Genomic DNA, 7,932 nt, shown 5'->3' with positions numbered 1-7,932 from the left:
TTCAGTACAAAACAGATCGGTGTCCTTATTTAATTTTCTGAAAAGTGATCACATCAAGAAGAGGTGAATGGATAGCCTAGATGGAGAGCTGAGGATCACCGCCAACACCCGCCTCTGTAGTGATCATTTTACAAGTGATAGTTTTATAAACTTTCCATCAGAGACAACTGGGATTCACTTTTTTCTTCTTTTTTTATTGCTTGACAAACACAAAATTAACTTTAAATGTACTCAATTGAAATGTGCTTAAACACTACTGATTCATTTAGATACAAACTCTCGTCATGCAAAATCCCCAGACAGCAAACTGACATTGAATCAACGTGGAAACGACGTCTCTCATGACATTGAAACAACGTTGATTTTGCTCATCGAATTAACGTTGAACCAACGTCAGATGCGGCATTCTTCAAAGCTAAATGAAAATCGAAAATTGGTTTGCATTCATAACGTTGAAACAACGCGTTGATTTCAAGTTGATTTTCTGTTAGTTTTGAAAGAATGACGCGTCTGACGTTGGTTCAATTAATTCGACATTAATTTGATGAGCAAAACAATGTCAGATCAACGTTGTTTCGATGTCATATTTCCACGTTGATTCAATGTCAGTTTGCTATCTGGGTCTAACTTAAAAAAATGTTATCTTAAAAAATTTAAAAGAAATTTCAAATAGCATGAATTAAGGACAGTGCAGATGTATGTTTCCTCTCTTAAATGGGTCATTGGATGCCCATTTTCCACAAGTTGGATTGATTAATATCTTCATGTAAAGTATGTAACATACTTTGGTTACAATTCCTCAATGGGTGTATAAAACAACTGCCTTTTCCTCCTTAAAATCAGCTCTGTTCACAGCGACTCGTTTCGGTGCATGTCAGTTTAAACGATAATGAGCAGCTGCTCATTTTTAAAGTAATCGTTATCAGCCCGAAAGAACATTTGGCTGATATATTAAAGCCAATAAATAATGGATAATTCCCTTCAGCTGAGACAGTTCAGATACACTGATCACCATGTTTTTGAATTGCTTGAAAACACGTCCACTATTGAGACGAAGGTCTCACCTCTCTCATCATCGTAAACTACATTTCTCCCCCACATCCTTCACTCTTGCAGAGATTACCCAAACTCACACAAAAAAAGTGAGTTTTATACATGTTTGGTATCATTCGAAATGTCTCATGGCAACTGGTACAAATGTCTCATTTCCAGATAAGGAAAACAAAAGCTAATAACGTTTTTAAGAGTTTAGAGATAACATTCACACAAAGGAATGAGGTCTCTAGACAAACGGTCTCCTACCCCCTTGTATGTCTATTTAATGAAATGCAGCATGGGGCTCGTATTATAATGAGAATTGTGTTTGGGTCATGGCTTTTAATAATGAGACTTGTTTTGGTAATCAAGCTCTCAAAAATTAGCTACTTTAAAATTTGGATTTAGATTTATCTGCCAACATATCGGTTATCAGCTTTCAAACATAAAGAATTATAGGTTATCATATCAGCCAAACATTTCATACCAGTGCATCCCTATTTCAAATGTACAGTTCATAAACACTCTAATTTTCACATGCTTTGCAAGTTGCGAAGCCTCTGTTTCTTTGGAAGTCAAATTTGTCTTCAACACACGTTTAAAGTTGGCATGAAACAGAAGTTGAGATTGTCATTCTTTCCTTGTTGTGAAGCGAATCTGAGTGAAACGGCTTCTGAAATTAGAAAAAAAAAATGTAGCACAGGGCTTGATTTCATCCTTCGGGAATTGATTGGATTGTTGAAAGTTGGGCGCTGCAAACAAAATGATTTGAATGCCAGTTTACATAGCCCTATTTCACAAGATAAAGGGTAATCTCTTTTCTGGTAAAAGCGCTTAGCGCTAGCACAGTTGCAGTCAGTGGACAAATATGCAGAGACTAAAAGCGGTCCGTCCTTTTGCTTACCTTTTTATGATGTCAACCCAAAGATGAAACAACCGAATTTATCACTTCACAGCTTTCCGTGTTTTCATGGATCAACTGGGGAGAAGTTATATCATGTCACACACAGACGACAACAATAAGACCCGCTACGATCGACATTCATTCTCAAAATGGACTGTGAGCAGCTTGTTTTCTCTCAGTCATTCATGTATCTGACAAAAGTAAGAATAGCAGATGTTTTCAGTTTTGTTGATAGTTTTCAGGGAGCTGTGAAAAGATCCATTCATTTAAATGGCATGACACTTGATAACTGCCCAGATAGCAAACTGACATTGAATCAACGTGGAAACATGACATCGAAACAACGTTGATCTGACATTGTTTTGCTCATCGAATTAACGTTGAACCAACGTCAGACGCATCATTCTTTCAAAACTAACGGAAAATCAACTTGAAATCAACGTTGTTTCAACGTTATGAAAGCAAACCAATTTTCGATTTTCATTTAGCTTTGAAGAATGCCGCGTCTGACGTTGGTTCAACGTTAATTCAATGAGCAAAATCAACGTTGTTTCGATGTCATGAGAGACGCCGTTTCCACGTTGATTCAATGTCAGTTTGCTGTCTGGGTGGTCACACTCAACGTTAATATATCGAAAAACAATAAATAAATAAATTGAAATGATGTCTGATTGTAGGCTATGAGTGAAATCGAGTGGCTTTTGTTAAAAAAATCATATATATGGAATTATATTTTCTTTTCATAAGGGGACCCCAGACAGTTAAATATTGTGTAACATCATGATTTAAAAAAAAAAAAAACATGTAACATCACTCACTTCATTCATGCAATCTCCTGGACTATTTAGTGATTTAAAAAAAAATCATGATGTTACACAATATTTAACTGTCTGGGGTCCCCTAATGAAAAGAAAATATAATTCCCTATAGGGCCTATATGAATTGTTATAAATAGTTTAAAATGAATTCTTACCTGGTATTTCAGTGTCAGAAAATTAACTTTTTCCTTTTGGAACACTTTGGACAGGTAGCTTAGGTGTGGCAGCACTTCTGCTTGCCGGTAAACTGCTGCCAACCTGTATGTTGCCAGGAAGGAATACAGCCCCTTGGCTGATGGGCACCTGTTGATGTTTGACTCTTCAGCCAAGGCTGCCAGGACTGCACAGTTTCACTGGAGGTTTTTAATAGCTGCGTCTTGCGACAGCCAGCGTTCACCTCCTAAGCAATATTTAATGAGTTGCAATTTAATTTAGCAGATGCTTTTATCCAAATCAACCTACAATTGTCGATGTAAGATTGTTTTACTTTCAGAAAAACTTGTCTTGACTTTCGAATCAGCAATGCCCAAGGTCTGCCCTGCCATCTTCAGAGCAGCAGTCCTATTGGCGCTGTTGCGGAAATACAGGTAGAGCTTCTGCAGATGGTCCCTAAATGTTCCCATGTAGGGTACAGATGTTGACGCATCCTTGCATGACAGGGCAAGCCGATGGGCAGCACATGCAACAGACACTAGCGAGGGGAAGGCATCCTCCAGTTGCTTGGCTACACCATTCACTCTCCCTGTTTGGAGACACAATTAGTTACACACGACAATATCTGTTAACTCGCACTGAAACAGCCTTTGAACATACGTGCATACCAGTTATGACAGTAGCTCCATCTGTTCCCAACCCATATCATTTTGTGGTGGGGATTCCTTTTTTTGAAAGGATGCAATTGATAGCTGCGCCTATGGTTTTTGCTTTGCCATAAGTAACACTAATCATGTCAATAAATTGACTGAAGACCTGTCCATCTGTGTATCTGATGAAGACAGGAAATTGTAGCATTATCATAATTTTTGCAAAATGTTACTCGTACTAGATCTAACTGTCGACTGACTGAAATGTCAGTGGTTTCGTCAACTTCCAATCCGATTGCTACAGAATGATTGATATCGTTGGGGATTGGTTCCTCCACCACTCTCGTCTATAATTCTATGTGTTGTATAGTTAGTTGTTTTCCCAATCTGAAGAAGATCAAATGAAATATTAATATATATAAAAATGTTTATGGTAACTGTTGAATATTGTGCTTGTAGTCATTAAAAAAAGATCAGCCAAATTCAGAGATAAAGGCCATAGTGCTAATGTTGTTCAAGAGGGAGCCACAGTATAGCAAATCCTTCAAGATCTCAGTTTAAAAAAATGTTCTGACTCAATACTTGCGCTGTCTGTGTGCTTTAGATGATTAAACACACAAATCTTCTAACAACATGTGAGTTCTTTTGCATCGTCTTGAGGTTTAATATTTAAATTGGCAAGGTTTAAAAGAGTTTAGTTTAAACACAGATTGCAGAGTGTGCTGTTCAGGTCTCACAGCACACTTTGCTATAGCGTATCTCAACTCATGTGCTATCAACACCCTGCAGAGTTGATACCAGTGTCCTGACAGTCCATCCTACCCGTCAGATTGTCATACCAAGGCTTACTTTGCATGCGCACATCAATATTGTGTCATTTTTGTCACACTGAACAACACGCCCATCATTTTTTACTACTTGCGTGAGAACTGTTTCATCTGAGGTAAGTTTTTTACTATTTATGTTAATTTGACTTGACAGTGCAAAGAATGAGAGATGTTACAGTATTGTGATATAGTCTTTGACCATTACAAACAGGAGCGTGTCAGTGTACCTGCACATTAATACTGTGAATGGATCTCCTGTTGACATAGTCCGCTTTATTTTCAGAAGCAGAATATGTGTGCCATCATCAATGCATTCAACCTCAAATCCTAACGGGAATTCTAATTATTTGGTTACTTCCAGGGGTTGCAGCAAGATATTCTAAACTGAATGTCATTTATAAGGATAGCCTCATTTAAACTGATTTATACACCACTGACCTGCAATCCTGTGAAACTCCTCCAATTTGCTTTTCTGTCATTGTTGCTGCTCTAGGGAATAGTTCTGCTCCTCCAGTACTAAACTGTAAGTTTTGCCTAATGCAAAGCCATGTACTCCGGGTCTCCAAAGACTGGTTGGCAGTGTGCGTCCAGATTGTAAAAGATTGTAAAACCACAGCATCACTAAATGCAGTGTCGGGTAGTCCTCTCCTTGCAACTCCTCAGATGCTTTCTTGAAAGGCTCCAAGAAATCTATCACAGTTGTGAGCGTGTTTTGATATATGCCTTCCATGCGCTCTGACTGCCCCCTGCTTTCGAGTAGCTCGTTAATTTCTCTATTGCTTGCTCACAGATTTGAGCATGTCAATTTTACTGTTCCAACGAGTCTCACAATCTTGGACTAAGCCATGTGGGAGAGCTGTGCTTGCACTGGCTTTTTTAAGATATTTGATGATGCCCTTGCACGCGTCAATCATCTCCGTTACCTCATCAATGTCAGATCCACTGAACGTATGTTTCAGAATTGTGTTCAGAACATGGGCTGCACATGGTATTGTAATGGATTTTTTCCCTGAACCTGACTACTCTACAATAATACTCACTCTAGTTGGCCAAGTCTTATACTTTTACCTCAGCGCGTCTACAGTCGACGTCCTGCTGAGCTATAAACCTACCCTATACCCAAGCGCGTCTACAGTCGACGACCTGCTAGGTACTAATCCTATAACCCAGCGCGTCTACAGTCGACGTCCTGCTAGGTACTAATCCTATAACCCTGCCGCGTCTACAGTCGACGTCCTGACAGGTACTAATAATTCTAACTTACTTGTTCTTGCTGCGCAGCTTAAATAACAGACAGACTCACTCCAGCAAATGTCCTTTCAATGCTTTTAATTACGGCCAGGAGAGTTCTCGAGCAATACTGTAAAAACAAGGCCGGTGGATCTCAGACAAATTCCATTGAGAATCCCCCCGAAAACACTGATACAACAGTTTTTATACAATATGGAGGCATGCCATAATGACATTAATTTCATTGGTTCTTCATAGGTAGACTGTTTTGTTACTGGGTAGAGGAGACTTTGTTTTAATGTTTCTAACTTAGTCATCTGTCTAGTTCCATTTCCCATATTTGTTATTTATACACAGTCAGGTGTTTGACATCACATTGACACACATTCATCTCAGGACATTGTATCAGAGATTTGGCTGGTTAAATGAGGTCAAATGTCGAAACATGGTTAGCTTAATATATTCAGTTTAAAATTTTCCACCACAGTATCCAGTGATAATTTTTTAGGGCAGATTTGATGTTAGAACCCTGGTCACTCACAAGCACCACTTGGTCGAATGAGATCCCGTATGAACACAGCTGCTCATTAATCTGTTCGTGGATGTTGATTGCTGTTTTGGGCAATGTGCAATCGAATTCCACAGTGGACATAACACGGCTTGCCAGCTTCCAGTCCTCTGTGATATAATGGCATGTCAAGACAGTGTAGGACCTTCTGTTAAAATCATCAGTCCACATATCCACATCAGTCGTTATTGCAACCCCTCCATGGTCGTGCACCGCTGACTTCAGTACCTCGGATAAAGCTTCTTTCTCGACCATGGCCTGTTTTTTAGCTCGATCACAGACTGTCTGCCTATGAGGAAGCACTCCATTTGCGTCGACTGCGCCATAACGTGCTCCAATGTTGATGAGATCCTGGGCTACTTTCGTAAAACCTTCCCCCGAAACAATATCAAACGGGCGCAGGTCTGTGCAACAAAAGTCCACGCAATAATCCACAAATTTACTCTTCACTTGAAGAGGAATTTTCGTGTGGTCAGGGCGCATAAAGGAATCTATAGTTTGTGGTCCTGGTTGGCCTGACGCTGCTCTATTCGGCTGTGATGGCTTCCCGGGGCCGCACTTGTGACGTGCCATGTTGGTCGTGCCAGTTTTGTGGCTATCAAATGTGTTAATTGCATCAAAAGCAGTACACATGACAAATCCAGCACTTTGGCCATCATCTTTGATTATTTCGTCAAATGTCTCCCACACTTTGCTTTTTCTGTTTGTGTATTTGCGGAGCTTCCACTCCCCGACCTCACTTTTTGTCTTGCCGCCTCCATCTCTACCTGCATCTTCGCGTCAGTTATTCAGCCAATAAAGTGTATGCCTATGTATTTCATAGAAAATTGTGTCTAGTACTATATAAATTACAAAGGTTTAATTGGCATCTTCATTTCAAACGGCCGACCGACCGCGACCCGAATATCATTAAAAATATTTTTGGTTGACTCGTAGCCGCGGGCAACCGCGGGTGACCGCAGGCACCCGCTCATTTTGGATCAACCTGCGCATCACTGGTTCTTACAGACAGCCCCATTGGCTTCAAGCTAGCTACCTAAGCATCCCCTTAATCCTTTTCATGGACCTTCGAGTCGGAGCTCATTGATGATCAGGGGCAGGTAGGGTCGAGGGTGGCTAAGGGCTGCATTAAGAAAGAATGATGTAAATATGATGAATGGTTTACATGTGGGGTTCAAGGAGTCTTTATTATCCCCGGGGGGTAAATTGTTGTGCAGCCGCATGTGACATAAGTAACACACGGATTATACAAAACAACAACCATACAATCAGTAAAAATAAAAAAAAATGCCAGAGAAGTGCGCACATGTGGCAGGCAGCCCTCCTTTACAAGATCGATACAGCTGTGTGACTGCGGGGAAATGTGACTCCAACTGATATTAAAGCATACTGTACTGGGTGATGCCCTCCAGTATAACCAAAGTGCCGGGAGTGCCTGGCCATATTATTGACTTTACAACAAGCTCAGCTCGAAAAAATGCCGTTGATCGGTCAGTCTGTGGAGACACCAGCACATCACCCAATTTCCGGACCCGCTCAGGTGGCACATTTAACCAGACCAGCAAAGTCAAGGTGTGCTATCCACAGAAACCTTCACTGAGAAAGACAGGCAATGGCCCTGAGGCCATTTAATGGGAGAGAGAAAAGGAGGATACAGCAAGGATCTCCTACATCACACAGTCGGAGCTGCGGCACAGGGACATGAAAGTTGAACACTGGATTCATAATCAACCCTTCATTCCCTAAA

The sequence above is a fragment of the Pimephales promelas genome, chromosome 5 (genome assembly GCF_988280905.1).
Source record: "Pimephales promelas chromosome 5, fPimPro1.hap1.1, whole genome shotgun sequence".
In the NCBI taxonomy this organism is placed as follows: domain Eukaryota; kingdom Metazoa; phylum Chordata; class Actinopteri; order Cypriniformes; family Leuciscidae; genus Pimephales; species Pimephales promelas.
The sequence above is the reverse complement of the archived record's forward strand: the minus strand, read 5'-3'. Positions refer to the sequence as shown.